Below are 14,597 nucleotides of genomic sequence, written 5' to 3'. Positions count from 1 at the left end.
CGGAAGTAAGCTCTGAGTTCCTTCTTGCTCATCAACTTCATAGTATAATTGGATTGTATGCTATGATACTAATTGTAATGCCCTTTTTTAGCTATAAAATTAACTCCAAGCAATTGCCCTACCTTACTATTTCAATTGATAATGTTTTAAGCAAGTAATGGAAGATAAATGACTGTGTTAATTAATATTATATGCAAATAATAGTTATTTGACAATTACAAAATATGAATAATGAAGTTAACATGTTTATGTGGAAATGGGAATGTTTGATACCGAATCTATTCAGTATGGAAATGTATTCTATTGTCGATAGTGATAGATTTATGCTGTTTCTTTACAATGAAAGTATGCAATCAACAGTAAATGCTGCAGTATCTGAATATATTGATGTACAATAATTGAGCAGGAAGGTCACTAGAGCAGTCCCTTGCTTTGAATAGCTCCACTACCTTTAGTGGAAAAAAAATGATTTGTAAATGATTATTGATGATTCACCATAGAATCGATTCTTTATGTATTCAACGCATAGTAATGAGACTTGCTACGAGATGGGCGAGTCGTCTGAGTCAGTGAGTCAAGTTATTTCAATCGGGTCAAAATGACATGTGATCCTGGCTCGGCGGGTCAACTGAGTTGACTCGTTTGACTTGATTGACTCGGCTGACTCGATTGGGTGACTCGGCTTACTCATTTGACTCAGCTGATTTTTTTTATTTTTTTGCCTTTCTAGTTACATAATTGATGTATGTTATTTATGTGATCAAATTACCTTCTAGTTTATGATGTTATTGTGTCTTTAATCTTTATTCAATAATGGGTGCATGGAATTAATTTAAATCCAAAAAAATCTCTAAATTTCAAGGGTTTATCACTTTACTGAGTCACTGTCGAGTCACAGGTGAGTTTGAGCCGGGGCACGAGTCGAGTTACCCTTGTCGAGTCTGAGTTGGGTCCGAGTCTCGTTACTTTGATTCAACGTTACTATCAATCTCTTTTTTAATGAACAAGTACCATTTTTGTGGTGATTGATGGAAATGTCTATGGATAAGAATCTTATTTGACATTGATGTAGGCTTCATAGCTAGAATTAATGCTATGATCGTTGTCTGAGGTCATAGACCATTTTTATTCAAGGAAACTTTTATTTACAAAGTCCAATGATTTCTTGATTTATTTGAATATATACAACCTCAATGCTTTTGCATAATTGGGCATAGACAACCACTCCTTGCTGATTCACTACTATCTTATGAAAAAAGAAGTTTAAAAGATATGGGACATCACACTAGGTCTTCCATAAATTGTTGGTGCTTGCTATTTTGCACTTTTGAAAAATCCATTCTAAGTGTTGCAGAGTCTTCGCTGGTCTTCTTTGAGTCGGGCCAATGACTAGCATATATGGGCTCTGACTTGCTGGCATTAGTGTCTCGCATCCAATATCTCTTAAAAAGTTTCTTATAGAAATTTGAAATTTCTAGTGTGTTGTTAACTTAGAATATAACAACTTAAATTATGATGTCGATTGATCAACTCTTCAGACTTTGTCTTCCCTACCTGGTCATATTCTATACAACTGAGGTTCTTCAGATCAACAATTTGGTAGTGTTTGTAGCTTCATGCTTTAGTGGTGTTCTCCATGATCATCCTTTTGTTCCTATCTTGTGGAACATTCTTTCCATCTCTTTTTAGAGTAGTGTTTTTCCAATGTGGTTTTCTCATTTCTCCTCTTTTTAGAGATTTGGTTGTGCTTGGGTACTTCATAAGGACTTGTTGCCGGGACCCAAATTTGCTTTCAGCAGTAGTTTCTAAGTTTTCAGCTACTCCCTAAGTTTATCTTAAGGGGAGGTGTTAGAGTAATAAGATATTTCCTTATTAATTAAACTATTTTGATTTAATTATTAAGTCATTTATTATCTCTAGTTTACTTAAGCTAAACTTTAGAGATATACTAATTAATTATTATCATGCAACCTAGGTTAGACCTTTTTAGGATTTTGATCTCCTTTTATAAGGATTGATTTGTTTGTAGTTTTATTTATTCACTTTTGATAATAACAATCTTTCTTTTTGTTGATTAAGAATGTCTCATCTATCGATCTGAGAATTCCAGCCTCCATAATTTTTTGCTTCTCTCTTTCTATGATAGGTGTTTGCATGCAGGTGATTCTTGGGAGCTATGGGGTTGTTCTTTCATCAACTTCAACAGTTATAAGTAGACGACGTGCCAAATAAGCTGTTGTAAAAAAATGGGAGTGATTTGAAATTTTCACATAGGATTTTGGTAAGCGTGAAGTTAGGGTGTTCAAGTATTGGGCCCTCTCCCCTAGCGTTCCTATCCATATTTGACTGAGAAATATGGATACCAAGAAACTTAGAACTTTGTAAGCTTCCCTAGCCACTGAGTACATCATCCAGTGAGACTAGGGTAGAACATACTAAGTGCTTCAACTATTTATTATTAAGAACATCATTAAATTTTTGATAACTTCCCTAAGAGCAAATCTTAGAAGAGCAGTCTGTTATGTTGTCATCCCATTCCCATTGCAAATGGAGATCCCTAGTTTTTTCTTTTTACGGGTAGTGTCCAAGTGCCTTAGTTTTAGTCTCGAGTCTCTTGCTTGTGGCTTTTCATCAAATTCAAATTCTTATGAAATCAACATTTCAAATGTCTTGTTTAGGAAGGACTAAAAGGTCACCCTCACAATGCTACAACCAATGTTGGTTGGTGTTGGCATGGTTGGAAGCATATTTTGATGCTACAAATGCAAAATTTCAGGATAATTACCGACAACTTTCTATTTTTTAATACCTTTTTAAAGCATTGATGGGACAATTTAGAAATTTATATTTCTAGAAGTTTCTATTTTTAGGAAGTGCCATTATAGTGTTAAGGTATTGAGGTTGATCAATGTAAAATGCAAAAAGGTTGTTACAATATAAAGAAAGTCATCCAGAATGCTTAATAGCAAGTCAAAAGTTGGGAATGATTTTTTTTTTTTTAATGAGGTTCAATTCTCCACTTGACCAAAAATCAAATTACCTATAGGGTTACTTCAAAACTTGTGATAAAAGTTGAAGATAAAAGATTCGAAGATAAAAATTCATGAGGGGTCACTTCAAAAGTTTGGATCATATGAGAACGAATTTCCACCAATGAGGATTGTGTCTATTATAGAAAACAATTTTCTTAAAGATTGAAATCAATTTAAAAAAAAAGAAAAACGCTAAAAGAGGAAGTTATGATTTTATTTTCACAAGTTGTCCAAAAGGTAATACAACAAGTTTTATTGAAAAATAAAATCAAGTGTTTTATCTTACAAATTGCCCATGAAAAGGAAAGACTAGAGTTTTTAAAAAACATTTCTTTGAAAAAATGTTAGAATAAATTATATCATCAATGCAATTATAGGTCAAAGATTAGAAGGAATCCCAATGTTAGTAAACGTCATATAGACAATCACGCTTAGGTTTCATGTATATCAAACTCTTAAAAGATTGCGTACAAGAAAATGTTAGAATAAATTATATCACTTATCAATTATATCTTTTAATATGTGTAGGCATCTTGAAGCTAACTTTAAGTCAAATGCAATCACAAAGTTGTTTCTTCATATTTGATACCATAAATTAGGTAAGTAGGTTTTTTCTTCAATCTTTAAATTGCATTAAGTTGAATATTGATAGTAAAATTATCAAAAAATTCTAAATTAATATTTAGATATTAATTTAGTTATTTTTTAGTGTACTTTTCAAAGGTGTTAGCTTGAAAAAGTCAAAATTTAATGAAGAGTATACATTTATTGGGTCCATGCTAGGAGTCACTCCTACTTAAATAATTATTATATGTTTATTTTTTTGTGTTTTTATCATGTTAAATTACAACATCCCTACTTGAAGGAAAATGGTGACTTCATCCTTTTAACTGCTGCAATAGCAGAACGGAAAATAGAATAAGAAATGTTTATGTTTTGTGTATTTTGAATTTAATGTTTTCAATAAACGTCCTACATGTGGTGGCATACCTAGAGTAGCAGTTTGATGAGCTCTCCAGATATAGCCACCTAGCACCGGGTGTAGATTCTTTAAATTAGAATAGTTTTAATGATTGTCAGATTCCAATAATAGGTAGTAGGCAGTTTCAGATTCTTATCCTTTTCTTGGATAGAAGACGAAAAAAAATGTTTCTCACCCTTTTATTAGAAAAGGAGAGTCAGTTTTAAATAAGCCGGTTGGCTATGTAAGAGATTCATTCGAATTTGGGTAATAGAAAAGAGTTTCAGTTTTTGCCTTAGAAAGGATATAGATAATTGACTATGGAGTTTGGCAGCAATTCGATCTTGGTCTCTCTTGTCAAAATGCAAATATATTTTCTTTGAGGACATTCCGGGTTAAAGATCTTGGTGTGCGGGTGAAGATAAACTATGGAGATTTATATATTCTGATTAATCCAATCTTGAGTTTGGTTCGAGTTCGATCCCAGCTGATTGATGTCGTGCCCCTTGAAGTAACTCAGTTGAGTGAGTATTCCTCCTAAGCTTTCCAAGGTGTGGCTCTGCATCATTTTTGGTATCAGAGCTCAGCAAAAGGTTTGGGAAAAAGTAGTTGTGTAAATGTTTGTGTGATTGTGAAAGATTGAGAGAAATAGTTTGAGAAGAAGTCCAGGAGACTAGATAAGAAGAAAATAACCTAGTTGAGGAATGATGGGACAAGAAGAAGTAGCTTTATTGTATCTTTTTAGAAGGTATCGACAGAGAAAGGATTCTAAACAGAAGGAGATAGAGTAAAAGAAGAAAAGAGAGAAAGAAGAAAGGAGAAAACAAAGAGAAGAGCTAAACAAGATAGAAGAGGAGATAAACAATTTGAGAAGGAGACTTGAGGAGAATGACGCTAAGTTGAAAGAGAATAAAGCTAAGTTGAAAGAAGTGCAGCAAGAACACAAAGTGCAGCAACAAGAAGTGCAACAAGTATCTCTTGACGAGAGCAGTAACAAGACAAGCCCTATTGGATTTGAATGCAAACAATTTGTGGTTGGAACAGTAACATGTCCTTTGAAAATAGAGAAGAGTACAATGTTGGAAGGTACTCCTACGGAAAAGATTTTGGAGGCAACTGATGAAGCCTTAAATATGCATAATGAAGAAAAATGTCAAGAGGAATGGCATGAAGATGAAGCTAAGGAATGTGTAATAGCAAGTTCTAAAGAAGAATCTGATTTATGGGAAAAATTTGCAGCCATTGTGGGAGAATGGAAAAGGCATGGTGGTAGTATGGAAACTTAGCTTCAAGAAGAAAGGAAAGAGTGCAATACTGTTATTGTTCTTGAGCAAAGTTGTAATAAGAAAGAGATATTTGAAAGTGAGATTACTACAGAAGATCAAGATGATGATAAATGTTTAATAAAGGAAGAAGAGATAAATACGATTCTTAAGATTCAAGATGTGAAACTAGTTGATAGTCAAGAAGCAGATAAGTTTATGGTTACTATTGATGAAGATAGATATGATGCACATTACATGGTGTATAAGGAAGCTCATATTCAAAAAGAGAACTCAAATAATCTTAATGCTGATGATATGTTTTCTTCTAATAATGTTTATGCAGGGATGCAAATTTCATGTATAGTGAATCATGTTGGAGAATTTTCTGTGACATTTACATCATTAAAGAATCAAAGCTACAAGGTGGAGAAGTTGGATATTATTTTTGTTTTTCTTATAGATATGCTCATCCTAGTTCAAAGAAATTGGAAAGTTCGAAAGAAGAATGAGATTCATTTCTACAACACATCATCTCAAGAGGACTTGAGATTCATTCTACATGGGAGCATGCTGCAGTAGCAGAACGAAAAATAGAATAAGAAATGTTTATGTTTTGTGTATTTTAAATTTAATGTTTTCAATAAACATCCTACATGTGGTGGCATACCTAGAGTAGCAGTTTGATGAGCTCTCCAGATATAGCCACCTAGGACCGGGTGTAGATTCTTTAAATTAGAATAGTTTTAATGATTGTCAAATTCCAATAATAGGTAGTAGGCAGTTTCAGATTCTTATCCTTTTCTTGGATAGAAGACGAAAAAAATGTTTCTCACCCTTTTATTAGAAAAGGAGAGTCAGTTTTAAATAAGCCGGTTGGCTATGTAAGAGATTCATTCGAATTTGGGTAGTAGAAAAAAGTTTCAATTTTTGCCTTAGAAAGGATATAGATAATCGACTATGGAGTTTGGCAGCAATTGAATCTTGGTCTCTCTTGTCAAAATGCAAATATATTTTCTTTGAGGACATTCCGGGTTAAAGATCTTGGTGTGCGGGTGAAGATAAACTATGGAGATTTATATATTCTGATTAATCCAATCTTGAGTTTGGTTCGAGTTCGATCCCGACTGATTGATGTCGTGCTCCTTGAAGTAACTCAGTTGAGTGAGTATTCCTCCTGAGCTTTCCAAGGTGTGGCTCTACATCATTAACCATAGATTTTTAATTGTCTCTTATTTTTATTCCAGAAATATATAATTAAAATTATACTTCTATCTATAAGCTAGGTTGACACGTTTATAAACATTTATCTCTTAGGTTTACATCACCAAATCATAGTACTCAATCACACAACCTCTTCAAATATATAAATGTCTTAGATTACAAATCACTTATTATCACACCATCTTCATATACATCCATTATACATTAAGTCTTAGGTTTCACTTAAATCTAGAGAGTTTTACATTTCTTATAGATTCATACCTACCTTGATCAAATCTTCAAAAAAAAATTGGTATTCTAGGTTTGATCACCATCCATATTGTTGTTATCCTTTTGTTTTTCCATTTCATCATAGACATTTATCTCTTATGTTGAGGATACCATCCTAGTATCCAAATTGTGACAAAACATCTTCATAGACATCCATTTCTTAGGTTGGATAGTTACTTACACCATCATAACATCATCATACATATCAATAATCATATATAGACTATCTTCATAAACATCTATTTTAAATTAAGTCTTCATTAACTCAACTCAAGATAGGTTTGATCACCATCCATTTTGTTATCTTTTGATCTTGTCAAATTTTCTTAAGTGTTGATATGCTTAGTAAACCATTATAGTATATGCCACTCTATTTTATAGATCATATTGGCTTCTATTTTTTTAAAATTCCATGTTGAGTTAATTTTTTGAAGTATGTTTGACAAATGTATTAACTTCATTGAGTGGGCCCATACCTAGAATGAATTTGTTTTTTTATACGATATGCTTGATGATGGTGTTTTAATGATTTTGATATGTGTAAAAATACATTTACGAGGACACACACACACACACACACACACACACACACACACACACACACACACACACACACACACACACACACACACACACACACAGGCCCTCTAACAATATTCATATTACTCAGGACAGGTATAAAGAATAAATGGGAATTTTTTATCAAGCCAAACATGCAAGACATCCGTAATCAAGGAAATAATTTTTCAAGTTATGAACTTGAATGGACACCTATTGGAAATGATAATAACTGACATATAGACTTGTGTTTTGCTATTCCTCTTGACATAAACAACTTTTATACGAAAAAAACCAATAGAAACATATTTTGAAAAAACCTTCTGACCACACCACAAAGATGTATTCAAGGCTTGTTTAGATTTAATAAATTAATTATGTCACCTTTTTTTAATAATATCAATTAATTTTTTTTTTGTACATGTATAAACAATTATCATTGTGCATTTGGGCCCCAAAATGATAGAAATCAAGATGAAAATATGAATGTAAAAAAGAAAAGGGTGCAAAAGTTTTTTCAAAAAAGGGGTTGCTAAGCCCACTTTCCTTTTAGGGTCATGTATGGTAGACAAGATGTTGCTATAATTACATATAATAAGCATATCCATCAAGATGCTAGTGGTGAATTTTATCATGGAAAGGATAACCCATCTGGTGACCCAAGCAGTCGTTTTGCACCAAGGTTGTCAAATGAGTGCAAATCATACATAGAAGCCCTACTACCTATAGGTGCGGGGATTGAAACAATATATGAACAACACTATTTAGATTTTGGTTTGAAAAAGTTGATGAATAAGAGAGACACGTGTTGTTGAGAAATGATATGTTAAATGCATGGAAAAGAGTACGTTCACTATAATTACATATAATAAGTATATCCATCAAGATGCTAGTGGTGAAGCTTATCATGGAAAGGATGACCCATCTGGTGACCCAAGTAGTAGTTTTGCACCAAGGTTGTCAAATGAGTGCAAATCATACATAGAATCCCTACTACTTATAGGTGCGGGGATTGAAAAAATATGTAAACAACACTATTTAGATTTTGGTTTGAAAAAGTTGATGAATAAGAGAGATACGTGTTTGTTGAGAAATGATATGTGAAATGCATGGAAAATAGTATGTTCACTAGGTTCATCGAAAAAAGAAGATGATGCAAAAAGTGTATGTTTTTTGTATGTAGAGGAGAAAGACAACTTATTCTACTATAAAACACCAAACAATGCGAAAAATATTCTATTTATTGTAGGCATTCAAATACCACAAATATGAGAAATGATGGTAAAACATTCACATGATTCGATCATTGCAATGGATTCTACATTCTCAACAAATAAATATAGTGTAAGTAGAAGAATATTAATTTTATCTATGGATCTTAATTCAAATTCTAGTCTAATTCAAATAAAAAATAATAATGTATTACTAATTTACTTGTGTAGTATGTGTTATATACATTGCTTGTATTTGATGAACAAGAAGCTGGTGTACCTGTTGCATGAACCATATCCTCTAAAAATAAATTTGAGGATATATATGAATGACAAATAGAGGTTTACAATAGAGGGAAAGCATATAAAGAAGATTGACATGTCAACGCATTCATGACAGATGACACCATTCCTAAGATTGAAGCAATTAGGTTTTATCAACCTTACTTTATATTTGCAAGAGTCTAATGGTTTGCTATTTCATTTACAAAAAAAAATATTTTCTAATTTCAAACAAGAATATATATATATATATATATAAACATTCGCTTTTGTTAGAATGCACTTGTTATTACCAGATTTCATAATGTAACTTGCAACAAGCTTTAATTGTCAAGTACTTTCATGTATTTGACATGTACATAGAGCATGTTTGAAGAATGTGTATAGGTAAATCAAGATTCAATCAAAGCATAGGAAATACCATATTCTTAAACTTCTTAAACATCACGTCCTAATATAATTTTTATAATCTAGTTTTGTGAGTAACAAGGATGTTGGAACAAAAATATTTGATAGATTGGTTGAAATAATGTATGCAATGAGTGATGACGTAGACTCTACGTCATCAATCATTTGATAAAAAAATTAATAGAGAATTTTAAAGAAGAGAAGAAATTTATTGAGTATTTTTCATAAAACTTGGTGTCAAAATGAGAAACGCATTGATAAGTCAATCAAAATATCATATTATGTTTTATTTGCATTTACATCTTTTAACTTGTTTATATTGTAATCTAAGATATAATTTTTTTGTGTAGAGATGTGGGGTGAATTTTTTTTTGAAGTTTCTCTCATGCAAACCAAGAAACTAATACAACAATAGAGTCATACCATTTTCACATTAAGAGTCATTATTTAAGTGATCTTTCTAAGAAATGTACAAGGAGAATGGATTGGCTAATTCATACGCTTCTCCATAGGGTAGAGCCATACTATAAAAATAAAAAATATCTTTAGTTATCTAGATTCTTGATTAACTTCAAAAAGGAAAGATATTATATAACTACTTTAGGGAGATAAAAAACAATAGTTGATACAAATTGCTATCCCCCTCATCTTCTGATACATATAAGGTAAGAAGCCAAACCGATCCAACAAAATGGTACCTCGTTAGAAAATTTGGATTAGATTTGTGATTGTTAGTGGGCAAAAGGAGGAAACACGTGCAAACACATGTTAAAAGTTTTAGATATCTTAAAGAGAAATGAAATAGGCCAACAAGATCAAGTTGGTGGTAAGTTTCATTGTGATTTATGTTTAATAGCTATTTTTAATGATTTTTTTTTTCAAAACTAACTAAATTAATTAAATTAAATTATAGGTGATGTTACTACATTCTTTGATGCAAGTGATGAAGTTAGAGGGGGTGCTTGTCATGAAACATGGTGCCCTTGGTAATGTTAATATTCTTACAATTAAGTATTAAATAGTTTTATGTTTATAAATATTAACTAATTATTATCTCAATTATTATTATCTCAATTATAGATGGTTGCATACATTTAGAAGATCAAGATGTGCTTGGGGTTGTCATTGCCAAAGCTCAAAGTACTGGTAATTTTCAAAACCATCATTTTATAATGAAGCATTAGAATTCTTAAAATATTTTAAAACTTAGTCATTGTTATTTATGTTATAGATGGCTAAAAATAATCTAATACGTCCAATGACGACTTTCTAGATTCAATAGACTAAATTAATTTAGTTAATTAACAGACGATGTTACTACATTGGTTGATGAAAGTGATGAAGTTCGAGGGAGTTCTTGTCATGAAAATGGTACCATTGCTAATGTCAATATCCTTACAACCAATGATTTAATTATTTTACGTTTCAAGAAATTAACTAATAATTATTTTAATTATAGATGGTTGCATGCATCGAGAAGATCAAAATGTGCTCGGGGTTGTCATTATCGAAGCTGAAAGTATAGGTAATTTTCAAAACTATCACTTTATAATGAAGCATTAGAATTTTAAAAATAATTTATAACTTAGTCATTGTTATTTCTATTACAGATGATTGGAAATCATCTAATACTTCCAACAATTGATTCTAGATTTAGTTGACTACATAACTTCATTGCTTCAAATTTACTAGCTAAAGAAGATGAACAAATAATATTTAGTCAACATGTTGGGAGCTTTAAAAAAGACATGCACACAACCTTGTCTTCATCTTCCAAATTTAAAACAATCCTTGGCTCAGAGAAAACATCTATGAGATGAATATCACCATGGTTTAGTCCAAGTTAAATACACAAACAAAATTTTACTCATCAAAAGTGTAATGCCATAACTCAAAACTCAAATGAAAGAGCTAAGGAACATGGAACTTTTCTATTCCCCTTTATAGGATCTAGAAAGCAAAAGAAAAAGGTCATTAATCGACCAGACATAACAATACAACATGGAAGAGATGTTATCATGCATAAAGATAAGTACATTTATTCAAAAGTATTTTAGTAATTTATATAAAAATAAATATTTTCTATATATGATAAACATGCTATTTTGTAGGTCTGAATGATCAAGATAGTATTTGACGACGCCAATTACATTTCTCCATAAATTTGAATCAAATGGTTATAGGTGAAATAAAAGTTACATATGGTAATTATTTTAAATGATTATTATATTTCTTTGAAACTAACTAAACTAATTTTATTAAATTATAGATCATGTTACTCCATTGGTTGATGAAAATGGTGAAACTAGAGTAAGTTTTTGTAATGAAAATGCAATCCAAACTAGAAATGGTAATGAGATTACAAAATAACAATAAATAAGTTTTGATTCTTTTGCTTGTACATTGATTTTATACGATTCCATGTATTAAATATGAAATATTGTTGCAATGTTAGATAGTGGACAAAAAACTCAAGAAGATATCTTACAAGACGACAACAACAATGGATGCAATGCAAGTTACAACTAGTAATAAAATAATGAAATCTATTTTCACAAGTTTTGTGCCTTTAATGCATCAGTTAAGTTTTGAGTCTTTAAATGTGAATGCTATTACAATTTTAAATGATTAGTATGACAACCAAGACCATCCATTACCCTTTTCTTTTGATCCTAACAATAAGAGACACACTGCAAAGTGGAGATGGTAAGAACATTGTGTATTCAAATTTAGTTGATTCCAAGTCTATCATTTAGAAATTAATTTTATAACTAAATCAATTTATTTGTAGGTGTTGATGATATTTATATGAAGGATCATGACCAACATCTCTTTGAATAATCACATGTTGATGATATTTCTATAAAAGATCATGGTCAACACATTTTTGGATAATATTATAATATATTATATTTTACATATTGATTCTTGAGTACTAAACTCTCATTAATAAACCAAAGGCAATATAAATTTAAGATCTAGAATTCATTTGTTTTGGAAGTTTGACTCATAATGTTGTGACTCATTATTTTATTTAATTTTTATTTATGATCAAGCAATTTCTTTTGAATTTGATGTGTGTAAATAGTGTTTAATCAAATAGAGCCACATTCCTTTGAGTTGACAATTCTAGGAAATCCATTTAAGTAGTCTTTGTTTCTTTTATTTTGAAGAATCAAAATGGTTTAATTATTCTTTTTTTTTGTTCTTTGATGAATTAATTCTACATATCTTGTACAATATTTTTCATCAATTTGATTTAAAAAAATAAAAAAATTAAATTTCATAAGATAAAATCTTAATTTTCACATTGCTTAATCTCATCAATAAATTCAATTCCAAAGAAAAGACTAGCATATTGTGAAATTTTTATTTTGCAAATTTTTAATAATTGAATTTTATAAATTATTAAAATATGAATTTTAAAATTAAATGTCTTGTCCTTCTTTTTTGTTAACATTTAAAATTTCTTAAATTTGACATTTAAAAATAAAAATTAGAAAACAAATAATTTTAATAAAAAAAACTGAGACAAACTTTAGAATAGAGCATATGATATATTTTTATAATAGAATTTGACAAAACAAAAAAACCATTAATCCAAACTACCTCTCTTCTAATTTCAAAAATTTTTATTAACATTTTTCTTTTTATTGTAAATCTGAATTGACTAAAAATTTAAAACAATTTAATGTACATTGAGTATAAATCTAAAATTAAACTAAATTATAGTTACTAAAAAAATCAATCAAATTCTTTTATTTATTTTGATTCTCTAATTTTAAAATTACAAACTCTTGGGTATTGTATACTCAATATATAAAATGTTATGTTTTGGAAAAAATTGCAAATCATCCAAGGTTCACATGTCAAATTGAAAAATCATAAATTTGATTGAGTACAACCAACTTGTTTCTGTAGTGAGTACGAGAGAAAAGACATACACCATCCCTAATGTGACTCATGTGACAGGAGAATGCTATGGGGCAATAGGTACTGGCTAGCTAGTACAAATATTTAGCTATTTAGCTAGTGCTTTCGAGTCGCGGGTCACCATTCGTGACATTACTCTTTGTTTTTTTGTTGTCCTTTCTTGGGCGGTCTTTTGCATGCGATGGGCATTTTTTCCTTTTATGCACATGGGATTGTGGCTTACGCATATCGCTTAAGTGGATTGGTTGGCCCATTCATGAGCAGGTACCCATGACATGTGCTTCACTACGAACTTCATGTAGTTGAACTTTGAGCTTCACACGTTGGTCAACTTGATTTGATGATAGTTTTTTGGCAATCATGGTAGTTTTAGCTATGGACAAAAGTTTTTGGAATATTTTTGTTGGTTTTGGCTATTGACTAAGTCTTTCGACTCATCTGTTGATTTTTTCCAATGACAGCGATCTCCTAAATTATTTTACACATACTTTTTGGCCACCAGATGTTTTTTTTGGCATCGACACCTATTGTTATTAGAGACTTGTATTTTTTTAGCGAGGGAATTTGTATGATTTTTTTTCCATGATAGTTAAATGACCGTCAAATTTATGCCCACCATTCACTGACATCACTCACGCTTGCCCCTTTGGCTCTTTTTGGACCTGCCTTCATAAATTTTCTCCTAACTCGAGCATACAGACTCCATTTTACACAAACAAGATATCATAAAATAACATGGTTCTGAGACCATCACATTAGTGTAGGTTATTTTGAGTTATGTTTCTTTCTTGATGGCTTTTCGTGCTGTCAAAGTTAGGAGTTCTATTTTGCACTCTAGGAGACATATCTTAGGCATCTTTTCTCCAATTTGGGAATTCTTTATATCATTGGAAAGGTATTTCTGAGTTCTTTCTAGTGATGCTTGTTATTTTTGTTGGAGTTGAGGAAAGCCAACTCCGAAGACGCCAAGATCACCTGCATGCGAAACCTGTCAAAGAGAAGCCAAGAAGGGGAAAAGCATGGAGCATGGGCAAAACCCTAAACGGACATGAGAGCCATCATAATGCAAACACAAGAAGAAATGTATTTACAATAAGAAATGATATGATGATCAATATTTTACAATGAGAGAGAGCTCGAATATAAAGAGCTCATGGAAGCTTGTAGAACAAGCTGGAAGGAGGTAGAGGACAAAAATGACAACTCAGCACATATCCACAAAAAGTGGAATATGCTAAAAATGGAGAAAACTCCCGAGTTGTCAACAACAACCACTACATGCATTAAATACAAAATATTAAATAAATGCATGACCTAAGTAAACTTAAGCAATAGAATAAATAATTAAATATTAATTATTTACTCTAACACCCCCCCTTAAGTGCAACTTAGGGAAATGCCTTAAGCTCACAAAGCTAAGATGAATGCATAATGGGTCCCGGCAACGAGGCCATTT

The sequence above is a fragment of the Cupressus sempervirens genome, chromosome 9 (assembly GCF_028749045.1).
Source record: "Cupressus sempervirens isolate cs-2001-9-10 chromosome 9, ASM2874904v1, whole genome shotgun sequence".
Classification (NCBI taxonomy): Eukaryota; Viridiplantae; Streptophyta; class Pinopsida; order Cupressales; family Cupressaceae; genus Cupressus; species Cupressus sempervirens.
The sequence above is the reverse complement of the archived record's forward strand: the minus strand, read 5'-3'. Positions refer to the sequence as shown.